Raw genomic sequence first — 13,926 nt, forward strand, 5'->3', positions numbered from 1 at the left:
AAATAAATTTCATAGGATGTTTTATTTTTATCTTTATTAATTATGATCCTATTTTGAACATAACAAGCTGTGTTAACAGCTTCAACCCAAAAGTATTTTGGTGTATTGTATTTATTTAACATGGTTCGGGCAGCTTCTTGTAAGGTTCTATTCTTACGTTCTACTAAGCCATTTTGTTGTGGTGTTTTAGGGCATGAAAACTCATGGTGATAACCATTTTCTAAACAAAAATTATTAAAATTATGATTTCTGAATTCTCCTCCATTATCACTTCTTGTCCTTTTTATTTTAATATCTCTATCATTTTCTACTTTTTTACAAAAATGCTTGAATGTTTCAAAGGTTTCATTTTTGTTAGATAAAAATTTTACCCAAGTATATCTAGAGTAGTCATCAATGATTACTAAATAATATAGATTTCCATTAAAAGATTTTATTCTATGAGAATCAAATAAATCCAAATGTATTAGTTCAAGTATTTTATTTGTTCTATTTTGATTTGTAAGTTTATTAGTTGATTTAATTTGTTTACCTTGTTGACAGGAATTACAAAATTTATTTAAAGGATTTCCTAATTTTGGCAAACCTTTAACTAAACCATTTTTGCTTAATTTTAATAAATTTCTAAGGTGAGTATGAGCTAATCTCCTATGCCATAACCAAGTTTCATCATTATTTGCTAGAAGACATTTAGATATTGTTTTAGGTAGATGAATGGAGTATATATTTTTGTCTCTAAAACCTCTCAGTAAAACACTAGTTGATTCATTGTAATTTATTAAGCATTCAGAAGGCAAAAATTGAACCTTAAAACCTGAATCACAAAGTTGACTTATACTAAGTAAATTATAATTAAAATGTTCAACAAGTAAAACCTTTTTAATTGAAATGTTTGACTGTAATTGAATTTCACCTGTACCGATTACCTTTAATTTGCCATTGTTTCCAAAGGCAACGGACCCTAAATTTTTGAATTCAATGTTGATAAATTTGTGCTGATCCCCAACCATGTGTCTGGAACACCCGCTATCCAAAATCCATTTATCCAGAGCTTTGGAATCCTACAAAATGTAGGATGAGACCAAAGTGTGGTTAAAAGATTAAATAAGTAGTTTTGAACTTTAATTGATTTACATGAATTTAGTTTGTATTATTTATTGTTCGAATCAAGTAAAGTGAATAAGCTTTAAATATAAAGTAATTTTAAAAGTTTTGATTAAGTTTAAAATAATTTTTTAATGGGTTTAAAATAATTTTTAATAATTTTTTTTAAAATAAGTTTAAGATAGTTTTTAATATTTTTAAAATATTTTTTTTAATAATTTTAAAATAGTTTTTAATATTTTTAAAATAATTTTTAAAAAGTTTAAAATAGTTTTTAATAAGTTTAAAATAATTTTTTAATAATTTTTTAATAATTTTAAAATGTTTTTTAATATTTAAAATATTTTTTTTAATAAGTTTAAAATAGTTTTTAATAAGTTTAAAACAATTTTTTAATAATTTTTAAAAAGTTTAAAATAGTTTTTAATAAGTTTAAAATAATTTTTTAATAATTTTTAAATGGTTTTTAATATTTAAAATAATTTTTTAATAAGTTTAAAATAGCTTTTAATAAGTTTAAAATAATTTTTTAATAAGTTTAAAATAGTTTTTAATAAGTTTAAAATAATTTTTTAATAATTTTTAAAAAGTTTAAAATAGTTTTTAATAAGTTTAAAATAATTTTTTAATAATTTTAAAATGGTTTTTAATATTTAAAATAATTTTAGTTTGAATTAAAATTAAATTTTGTTTGAATTAATTTTATTTGAATTAATTTTGAATTAGAATTAAATTTTGTTTGAATTAATTAAATTAGAATTAATTTTAGTTTAAATTAGAATTAAATTATGTTTGAATTAATTTAATTAGAATTAATTTTAGTTTGAATTAGAATTAAATTTTGTTTGAAAGAGGTTATTGAACCCATGGTAGATTCAAACTTAGTTTTGGGTTAATCAAGCAGGCGTCCTAAGGATAAGTTTCAGTTCAGTGGCGAGGCATATGGCCTACTTGAATATCATTAGACCACTTGCTGAAGACTTTCCAAACTGTTCCTGCCCAAAAAACTTAATACTAAATTTTGGTCTAACTAGCCCATGTTTGACTGGGGTAGCTTCGGTCAGATCCACTAAGTCTAGTGCACCAAGTAGAATTCCATATTCAACCTAGACATGCCTTCGACAGAGTTTCCTTGACGTACTATCATCCCAATCCATTCCGGTGCTATGTTATAGGGTTTGGTAAATCTTTTTCATCTAACCGTTCTAATAATCCTAATCCTAAGCATTAAGTTAGTTGGATTGTTTTTCTAGTTGCTCCCCCTGAGTCATAGCTTAGATAAGATCTATCTAAGTAATGGATTTGACTCTTAGGGACCAAGTAGTGGTTTGGTTTGATTGGTTTGGTTAAGTGTTTTGTTTGAACCCATGCTTGGACTTGACTTCTAACATTTTGACTGATTAGAGACATGTATGATTTGTTTGTTTTGTTCGGTTTATAGCCAAGCCCCGATTTGTTGTACATGGCTCGTTGCGATCCAAGTACCATATTTAGACACTTGGATCCCATTTCGAACCTTTCAAAAGTTTTCTTGAGTCGCTCGACTTGACCTTTCAAATCGGAATTTTCTTCCTCGAGTTTTTAAACTTGAGTCGAAGTTCCGACTTGAACTTGGTTAGTCGAGTCACTCAAGCTAACTTGTTGCTTAAGGTGGTCTATTTCCTTAAGTAACAAGTTATTTTGTTTTTCCGATTTTGCTAATTTTTTAAACAAGCATTTAACTACTTTAAGTAAATTTGACTTTGAATAAATCGTTACCATATTCGGATCTTCCGATCCGGTGCTTCTCTCGGAATTGTACTCGCCCTCGGACTCGGAGTCGGAATCTTCATTTCTTGCCATAAATGCAAGATGGCTTGAGTGCTTTGTTTGTTCCGTGTCGGATTCGTCGGAAGAGGTTTCGTCCCAAGTCGCTTGAAGTGCCTTCTTCCGTCTTGTCGATTTCGGTCGTTCTTCTTTCCGATTTGGGCATTCGTTTTTGAAATGCCCCTTTTTGTTGCATCCATAACAAATCATTTATGATTTGTTTTGGATCTGGTTCGGTGGAGTCTTTTTGGTATTTCTTCTTAACTTTTTCTTAGTCAACAATCTTCGGACCATGTTGACTAGTTCTTCTTCGTTTGTTGAGTCTGAGTCTGACTCGCTTTCAGACTCGATCTTCATTTTTGATTTTGTCTCTTTGCTTGAACTTGCATACAAAGCAACTCCTTTCTCGACATGGCTCATGTTAGATTGCTCGTGTAATTCCAACTCGCAAAACAATTCATCTAATTTAAGAATTGAAAGATCTTTGGAAACTTTGTACGCATCTACAATTGATGCCCACAAAGCATTCCTCAGAAAAGCGTTTAGAGCGTACCTTATTGTATCGCGATTTTCGAGTTCGTGTCCGATCAGGTGAAGACCGTTGAGGATGTCCTTTAGTCGGGCGTGTAGTTGCGAGGCCGTCTCTCCAGGAAACATTTTTATATTAAGTAAATTATTTAAAAGAATATCTCGTTTGTTTACCTTCGAGTTGTTGGTTCCTTCGTGTAATTTGACTAGTGAGTCCCACAAGTCTTTGGCGTTGTCATAGGGACCAACTCGGTTCAACTCCTCCATTGTAAGTCCGCACTGAATGGTGTTGATCGCCTTGTAGTTCAGTTGTGCCTTCTTGATCATTTGGGGAGTCCATTCTTCTGGTTCTATTGTTGTTCCATCCTTCGTTGGGGGAGTATATTCTTTCAAAATTGTGAACCAGAGCTCGATGTCGGACTTCAAGTAACACTCCATTCTATTCTTCCAGTAACTAAAATTCTCTCCCTTGAATAGTGGAGGTCGAATCGTGCTATAGCCTTCTTGATATGAGTTCGACATCCTTGCAAAACAAAGATCAAAAAGAAAAAGTATTTCCAAGACTTTTGTCTTGGGATTAGTAGTGCTTGAAAAATAAAAAATAATGAAAAGAAAAGATTTTAAAAGTTGCTTTGAAAACCGATTAAGAAATTTCAGAGCTAACCCGCTTTGATACCAATTGATAGGATCGAGTAGCGCGATAGAGGGGGGGGTGAATATCGCAACCTTTTAAAACTAATCGTTTCTTTGAAATCAAAGTCGTGCACATCGGAAAGTAAATAGAGACAGTTTGTTTACTTCGTTCGGAGCCTAGCTCGAATCCTACTCGAAGGCCCGCGGTCCTTGACCGCACCGATGGGCAAAACACTAAAACTCTTCTCTCCGAAGTCCTCAGAGAGAAGCAGATCGTACAGGTACAATAGAATAAGATAGTAACAAGCCTACTATCTTATTTGCAATTAAGTGAAAAACAAAATATATATACCGACAAATGAATCGAAGATTTAGCGTAGGTCGGTGCTTTCGAATGACGCAGCTTGCTGTACTGATGAAGATGAGTCGCTTGCAGAGCAGTAACTTGTGATCAGAAAAGTTATCCTAGCCTCTGACCTCGAGCCTGAATTTATAGGTGCACTGAGGTTCTGTCGACCGATCCCTCTGTTCGGTCGATCACCTCCAGCTGGAGTCTGACGCTGGCTCGTAAATTCTGCATTAACTGGCCTTCAATGGTTCAGTCGACCGAACCCTTTTATCGGTCGACCGAACAAGGTTTTTCCTTGTTCGCTGAAATCTGCCGAGATCACCCTTTAATGCTGATTAAATGCTGATTGGATCGGTCGACCGATCCCCAGGTTCGGTCGACCGATCAGCTTCTATTTCCTTTGCTGCTGATCGGTGCTGATGATCTGTCCTGTGCTGAGTCACTATGGTTCGGTCGACCGATCAAGCTTTTGACCAGACTGAACTCTGCTTTGCCTGATCTGAACTGATCTCTGGTCTGAGTCAAGCTGGTTCGGTCGACCAATCCTCCTGTTCGGTCGACCGATCAAGCCGAATCTGTAAAACAGAGTTTAAACAATATTCCTGCAAAACAAGTATTAGCACAGTAATATAATGCATGAGTAATATAGACAGTAGAGCTGTCTTGATCTCAACTTGGAAACCTTCCCAGTTTCTTCAGTTGGATCAGCGACTTAAGGTTGTTCCCTCTGGGAACCCGACCTCACTGTCGCTCCTCCAGTTTGCTTACCTCAACCTACCTGCCAAACTTTGATCCTCCAGATCCAGTTTGGACTTTTCACTCAGCCTTGATCGGCTCCCCAGGACTTTTCTCTTGATCTTCAGTCCTCTAGACTTCTCGATCATACAGCCAAGCATTGGGTCCCCTTGACCTGCTTGCACTTACACATGGGTTCCACGATCTGCTAAGACTTTTCTGCCTAGCCTCCAGCTAGGACTTTCCCGGTTGAGTAAACATCCTGCACACTCAGTCAACTTGTTAGATCATAACAAGACTTAACTTGAACCTTTGACAACATCAAAACTTAGGTTTGATTCTGGTGCAGTTTGCACCAACAAACCCCTCCCTGGCTCGGCATTGACGTTGCTGTGATTGCAGGTCTCTCTGACTTAGAGTCTACCAACAGTCAACAGGAGCGCCACACGCTGATTGACACTAATGCTAGTGGGAGATTGTTAGTTAGAGCCCTAGAGCCAATCATTTGATGATGGTTGTATGGACTCATTGTATCATATTCTTGTATATAAATAAAGGCATTTGTTTTGGTTATTATACTTACTTGTATTAGTGCCAAATAACTAAGTATAATAGCGTCCTTGAGTAGAAGGTTCTTACCTATATCAATCGATTGGTTGAATCGATAGTGAGATGATATAGGGAACACTACTCTTAATCATTCCTAATCGAGTATTAACATTCAGGGACAATGTTAATGCGATGAGACTAGCATGTAGGTCAACTCGATGACTTGATCTCACAAGTCATGAATATGGAGATATCAAGTTGACACATGGGTATGCATTGGAGAATGTATACTGAATGACCCGCCATGAGAAAGTATCATGGATCGTTATATGAGTGTCATATACTTTCTCATGTGGCTATTAGTATGACTACTAGTCCTTGGACCTGAAGTCACCATGGTTCCCTACATAAGGAGTTACGTACTTTGGCTTCGTCAAACGTCACCCGTAACTGGGTGGACTATAAAGGCGATTACTGGGTATGTAACGAATTATGCAGAGGGATGTGAGTGATGTAGATGGGATCTATCCCTCCTATATGATGAGAGTGACATCGATATTCTTGATAGAGTGAGACTACTAAGTGCATAGCCATGCCCAAATGAGTCAATATGAGATATTGAACTCATTTGATTGAGTGAGTCTACTTGGAGTTCAAGATTTAGATTGATTAGAGGATGACACGGTCTATGCCTCATATTGATCAATCTAGATGTTAAGGATAGAAGGACACTTGTCATATATTGTGAGGAGCCACAATTAGTAGTCACAAGGTGATGTTGGATCTCAATATTCTTATAACTTAGGTAGTAATGATGTGCTGCTAGATACCGCTCATTACTTATGTTTCTAAATGAGTTTAGTAGCATTGTCAACATTATAAGAACCTATAGGGTCACACACAAAGGGCAATTAGATGGAGATTAGGTTCATTTGATGAACCTAAAGGATTAGGTTCATGTGATGAACCAAATTGGATTAAGAGTAATCCAAAGTAGGCTAATTGAGTTGGACTCAATTTGGTTCATGTATTAGATGAGTCTAATTTGGACTTAGACTCATTTAATTAATTTAATTCAATGAATAGAGATTCATTAAATTAAAATTGACTTGAACCAATGGTTAGATTAAATCAACCACGGGAGAGAAGTGGTCAAGTTTGACTTGACTTGAGAGGATGATGAAGGGTCAAGTTTGACTTGACCATTTGCCACCTCATTGGTGAGTTGGCATTAAGTGGGCTAATGATGATGTGACACATCATCAAGATTAGCACATGTGTGTGCCACATCATGAGGGAGATCAAGAGTTATGACTCTTGATATCCCATGGGGTTTAAAAACCCCTTCTTGAATGTGGCCGACCACTTTAGTGTGTGAGAAGTTTCATTTTGTGTGGTAACTCCATCTTCTTCTTCCTCAAGCTCTATCTTCTTTTCCCTCTCCTCCACCTCCTTGGCCGAAACTTCTAAGGGTGCTAGCACACCTTTTAGTTGTTTTCTCCATCATTTGTTCGTGTGGATACACATAGAGGAGTATCTACTTTGATACTCTCGAGATCCGGCGAACCTTGGACGAGCGGGATACGCGAAGGGCATCGCATCAAGGGTAAACTCTTCTCCTTTGTAGATCTAGTGTAGATCTAGGCTTAGAAAACTCATACTCGAAGTGTTACAAAATTTTATTTCTTCGCACGGATCCGGTGGCGGGGGTTTCGGGATTTCTGCAACGCAAAAAGCAGTTTTTACGGCCCGATGAACCCAACACGCGCCCAACATCCATCGTCTCGACTCTCGAACAGGATCAAAAAATTTGGCGCCATATGTGGGAACTCACCTGCATCCGAGCCGAGAAAATGGAAGAAGTTGGACGACTTCACACCGTGACGCTCACTCAAGAAGAACTTGATATTCTCGTACAAGCTTAAGCAACCAAGATAGTCGAGCAGCAACAGCAAAAGATGCTAGCCAATCGACTAGCGCAGCAAGCAACATCGGCATCTGGGGGTCGAGCGGCACAAGAGGACCAGCCGGAATAGCTCTCCATTTGGGGAAAAAATAAAGGGCCAACCGACACACAAGGAGAAGCACACCCCCCGGTGTCGATACCGTTCCATTGGGCTCTGTTCCAGATGTCCTCGGAAATCGCACAAGCGAATCAAGAGTAGGGATCTTCGTCGGACGAAGCACCCGTTCGGGATGCCCGGAAGGGCAAAGCGCCACTAGGAGGTGCATCCCCCGAGCAAATCAATCGCCAATTCTCCGAATCAATCTTGCAAGACCCGTTGTCGAGGCACTATGCCCCGCTGGCGATCGAAGAGTACAACGGATCGACCGATTCGGACGATCATTTGGGCAAGTTCGACAATGCAACTACACTTCATCAATACACAGATGGGGTGAAGTGTCGAGTCTTGCTCACCACGCTCTCCTGCTCGACGCAGTGTTGGTTCAGAAGGCTGTCGGATGGATCGATACAGTGCTTCAAAGATTTTCGAATGGCTTTCCTACTCCACTTCACGAGCAGTAGGCGCTACCAAAAATGAACGTCAACTTGTTTTCCTTGAAGCAAGGGTCGAGAAAGACCCTCCGAGAGTACATCCAACGCTTCAACCAGGTAGCAATGGATATCCCCTCGGTCTCATCGGAGATCAAGATGAATGCCTTCACCCAGGGGCTCGTCGAGGGAGACTTCTGTTGGGGCAATTTCCCTTGGTCAAGTTTGACAAGTTGACTAAGCTTGAGTTGAGTCAAGCTTGAGTCGGGATTTGAGTTTTGATGTTTGACAATATAGGGAGATTGTTGGAGCAATCGTTTGGTTATGGAGATGGTCAAAGGGTTGACCAGGTTGATGAGAATACAAGTCAAGTAAGTCAAGGTTGACAGGAGACTTGACTGGGAAGAGCTTTTGATGGGCATGGTGAAGGTTTGGGAATCAGATGTATGGCAGGATATATGGCAGCATAGTTTTTTAGTATAAGTGGGAGATTGTTAGAGTGTATACTAAAAGCCTAGCTTTTGTATAAACATTTATTTAGAAATAAAGAATCACAATGGTCAAATATCTATATTTATTTGTTAAATATAATTTGTTCAATTAATTTATATTGTAGACAACATGGTGTATGGTGTCACACACAGAAGATCATGTTGTCGGTTCTTTATAAATTATAAACAGTTGCTCGCGACTAAAATGGAAAGGAACAAACCGTTGAAGTAGTCGTAGTGTAATTAAGTATTAGTTTATCTTAACTAATAAATTACACTGATACACTCCAAGTGTATTGAGTAGGACCATTTTAGGTAAGTTCTTTTTGTACTGACTTTATAAAAGAACTAGACCTTAGTTATTATAGAAGTGTGTGCTCTTAATCCTAATATAATAACAAACACATATATTTAGTATTTATTTCTTTGACTTATCAATGGGTGAGATTTAGCTCGATAAATCAATAAGCCTGATAAGTTGGGAAATGATATTACTTATAGTGTGTGTTGTTGATTATAGAAGGAAACTGTGTCCTAGTAATCTAGGATGAGAATGTCCCCAAGAGAAGCTCATAAGGATTGTCATGTTGAACCCTGCAGGTGGACTTAGTCCGACATGACGATAAGGTTGAGTGGTACTACTCTCAGACTAAGATATTAATTAAGTGAGTTGTCAGTAACTCATTTAATTAGTGGGCATTCGATATCTTAAACACAGGGAGACTAACACACTCATAATAAGAAGGAACCCAAAATGTAATTTGGGATTGGTGCGGTAGTTCAATAATAGTTCTTTAGTGGAATGAATTATTATTGATGAAATTAAGTTGTGTGTTCGGGGCGAACACGGGAAGCTTAATTTCATCGGGAGATCAAAACCAATTCCTCCTCTCGGTCCCTATCGTAGCCTCTTGTATATAGAGATTTATACCCACCTATACCCACATTTCTACCCACCTTAAGGTGGCCGGTCAAGCTAGCTTGGAGCCCAAGCTAGGGCCGGCCAAAGCTATTGGTAGAGCCAATTATAGGTGGCCGGCCAAAGCTTGGGTCCCAAGCTTAGGTGGCCGGCCACTAGAAAATAAAAAGAGATTTTTATTAAAATTATTTCTTATGTGGATATCATGGTTTTAAAAGAGAGTTTGAAATTTAAATCTTTCCTTTATAGCTTTCTACAAAATATTATGAAAAGATTTGAGATCTTTCCTTATTTGTAGATTGAAATGTGGATTTTAATTTTAAGAAAACTTTCCTTTTTAACCATGTTCATGATTTAAAAGAGAGTTTAAAAAAATTAAATATTCCCTTTTTATAAGTTTCTACAAAAGATTAAGAAAAGATTTGATATCTTTCCTTATTTGTAGATTGAAAGGAGATTTTAATTTTTAAAAGATAACTTTCCTTTTTGGAAATTATCCACATATTTAAAAGAAATATTTTAATTTATAAAATTTCCTTTTTATAAACTACCATGAAGGGAAAAATTATCGGAGAAATTTTTTATAAATTTCCGGAGACAAATTAGGAAGTTTTAATTAATTAAAACTCTCCTTGTTTATAGCTTTAATGTGGTCGACCATGTAATGTGAGAAGAGAAAATTATTTTTAATTAAATAAATTTTCCTTTTTATGGCAAAAGAATTAAGGAAGTTATTTATTTAAATTTCCTTATTTGCCAAGACCAAGGATTATAAAAGAGGGGGTAGAGGTACCTTCATGGCTAACGACTTTATTCTTTTTCTTCCTCTCTTTTTCTCCTTGGTATGGCCGGCCCTAGAGGTTCTCCTTCTCCTCTTCTCTTCTTCTTTAGTGGCCGGTTTCATTTTCTCTTGGAGCTCTTGTTGATGGCCGGTTTTAGCTAGGAGAAGGAGAGAAAAGAGGCTTTGTTTCTTGCATCCCTTGGAACTTGGTGGTGGTGGTCGGACCTCTATTTCTCTTGGAGAATTACGGTGGCCGAATCTTGCTTGGAGAAGAAGGTGGCTTAGGTGGATTCTCATCTCGGTAGATCGTTGCCCACACAACGTCCGGGATAAGAAGAGGAATACGGTAGAAGATCAAGAGGTTATTTGCTTACAAAGAAAGGTATAACTAGTAATTATTTTCCGCATCATACTAGTTTTCTTTGTATAGTTATTTTTGGAAATACCAAACACAAGAGGCATATGATTCTAGAGTTTTCGGATTTGTTTCGAAGTTATGTTTCTTTTCTTTTATTTTTTGAATTTGTGATTCAATTGTTCTTTTTGGTTAACCTAGAGTTATTTAAGGAAATTAAATATTAACTTTCCTTAAAAGACTTTGTCTAGGCGGTGATGGTTGCTCCCATATCCAAGAAGGTTATGTGCCTCGCCATGCAGTCCTGGAAGCCAATTTTGAAAATTAATATTTAATAGAATTAATAACATAGGTGGATTTGAATCAATAGTGTTAAGTTCCGCTTGCGATTCAAATCTAAACCATTAAGAACAGATAAGTTAAATTTGGAATCAATGATGTTAAGTTCCATATGCGATTCCTAATTTAACTTCTAAAGAACACAATAGCTTATTTAAGGAAAGGTTCGACACTCGTACAAAAATTTTGTACAGTGGAGCCGGTACGATTTTCCTAGGACTAACCAACAACTATATCACACCTAGTCTAAGTAATACTTTCTCGTTCTACGAATTTAAATTACTCGTACATGTGTCTAAGAGTCTCGTACTTTTAACATGTGATGCTTTGGCCAAAGACTTTGAGTAATAATCCTAATGAGTGGCCAAAGGGTATACGGCTCCTCACAAGGAGAGGTGAGTCCTCTGTGGGCTATCCAAACATCTTGAAGCATTTGGACTTATACCTAATTATTCCAAGTCCACACCTCAATGAGGTGTCTGCTTAAGATGTTAAAGTATAAGTCTCCATGACCAAGATGACTTGTATACCTCAAGTCGAAGGAAACTTACACTTGAGCAACAGTAAGCTCTGTTAGAGCAATCCCAATGGTCCGTGCGACCATGTGTTTTGGTGTTTGGGCAAAGGGTTTAAGTTAGGTTCACCCTTGTATTTGATATGTGTATTTGAGTTGTGCAGGTTTACAGGATACACATGTGACTTAGGTTGATGGCTTCGGGTCCGGTGAAGGATGGAGCATCCGAGGGACCGTGGACAAGGCAGCAAGGACAATGGCCGAGGGAAGCGACTTCGAGGCATAGACGAAGGATAGCATTGGGACGAGCTACGGGCTTGAATGCATCCGAGGAACGAGAGCCAAAGGAAGTAGGCTTGAAGGCAAGAGGTCAAGGTTGTAAAGAAGCATCAAGTGAGTCATAAGGGTGAGGGTACGAGTGCACGAGAGATTGTACTCAGAGTAAAATCCTAGTTTTACGGTTTTATTGTAGCGTTACTGTAGCAGTACTGTAGCGCTACTGTAGTAGTCGACTGCATGTTTTAGCAGTTGATTGATGCAGTCAACCGTGCAGTCGACTAGGTGCGAACAGAATGGTTCTGTTCGTTCGGTCAGTGTGGATCAGTCGACTGCATGTTTTAGCAGTCGATTGTACCAGTCGAATGCAAGTTTTAGCAGTCGACTAGTATCGAGCCGTTGGGATGTAACGGTCAAATTTCCACAGAGGGCAGTCGACTGCATGTTTTGGTAGTCGACTGGTAGGCGAGGTTTTCAACCCGCGGCCTATATAACCAAAGTTTGGGAGCTTGGTTACAGTTGACGAAATAGAGGTGGTTAATCTCTATTAGTAATCTACTTGTGCCCTAGCGTCAAAGGAGTCCTTGGTGAGAGTTGTGGTGAGGTTTCTCCACCCATAAGGAGGTTGAGCTAGCCGGAGTTTGCCAGGGACTAATCCACCGATGAATTGAGGGATCGTCCACCTTACGGACACGCCGTGGAGTAGGAGCAAGTTATCTCCGAACCACGTAAACGAACGTGTTAGCGATTTGCATTTCCTTTCTTAGTTTTAGTCATCTACTTGTTTGTTTGTATATTCCGCTGTGCATACTAACAAGTGTAGGAAGATCAATCGATTTGGGGGTGCCATCTATCCAACCCCCCTTTAAACCGGCCACCAATCCTTTACAAGTGGTATCAGAGCAAGGTCGCTCTCTGTCGGACTAACCGCCGAGGAAGCAAAGATGACCGGCTTGATAGAACCGCCAAAGTTTGAAGGCAGAGGCTTATGAGACTTCACATATTGGATAATAAAGATGGAGGTATTCTTCAACACGGATTGGGACTCCATGATGGTAGTCAAAGAGCCGTTCGAAGTTCCAAAGGACAAGAAGGGAAAGAGACTCCTGTTGGTTGCTACTCGGAAAACCTAGATGTTCCACTGTACAAAATTTTTGTACAAAGGTCTGAACCTTTTCCTAGCTACCATGTGTTCTTTTAAATTAAATTTTGGATCGCCTGCGAAACTTAACACATTTGATCCAAAACTTATTCTATTCGTTCTTTTAAGTTTTGACTTGGGTCTCCTGCGGAACTTAACACGTTCGACCCAAATCACCTTAAGTTATTAATTCCATTAAATATTAATTTCCATAATTGGTTCCCAGTACTGACATGGCGAGGCACATGACCTTCTTGGATATGGGAGCAACCACCACCGACTAGACAAAACCTTTTATGGAAAGCTAATATTTAATTTCCTAAAATAACTTTAGGCTAACCGAAAAGAACAATCAAATCACAAGGAAATAAAAACAAAAGAACACAACATCGAAAAACATATTCGAAATACTAGAATCACATGCCTCTTGTATTTGGTATTATTTCCAAAAATAACTAGTATGATGCGGAAAGAAAAATTACTAGTTATACCTTTTAGAAAGACCTCTTGATCTTCTACCGTATTCCTCTTCTAACCTCGGACGTTGTGTGGGCAACGATCTTCCGAGATGAGAACCACCAAGCACCTTCTTCTTCCTTGCAAATTTCAGCCATCAAAACTTCTTCTAGGATGAAGAGGTTCGGCCACCACCACCATGCTCCAAGGGATGCTAGAAAAGAGGCTTCTTTTCTCTCCTTCTTCTCCTTCTTAGATCCGGCCACCAAAGCTATCTCCACCATGAGAAAGTTTCGGCCACACAAAGGAGAGGAGAGAAAACAAAGGGCCGACCACACCCAAGGAAGAAAAGAGGAAGAAAAATAGAATAGAGTCGTTAGCTTTGAAGCCTCCTCTACCCCCTTTTTTATAATCCTTGGTCTTGGCAAATAAGGAAATTTAATTAAAAACTTCCTT

The sequence above is a fragment of the Zingiber officinale genome, chromosome 7A (genome assembly GCF_018446385.1).
Source record: "Zingiber officinale cultivar Zhangliang chromosome 7A, Zo_v1.1, whole genome shotgun sequence".
Lineage (NCBI taxonomy): Eukaryota > Viridiplantae > Streptophyta > Magnoliopsida > Zingiberales > Zingiberaceae > Zingiber > Zingiber officinale.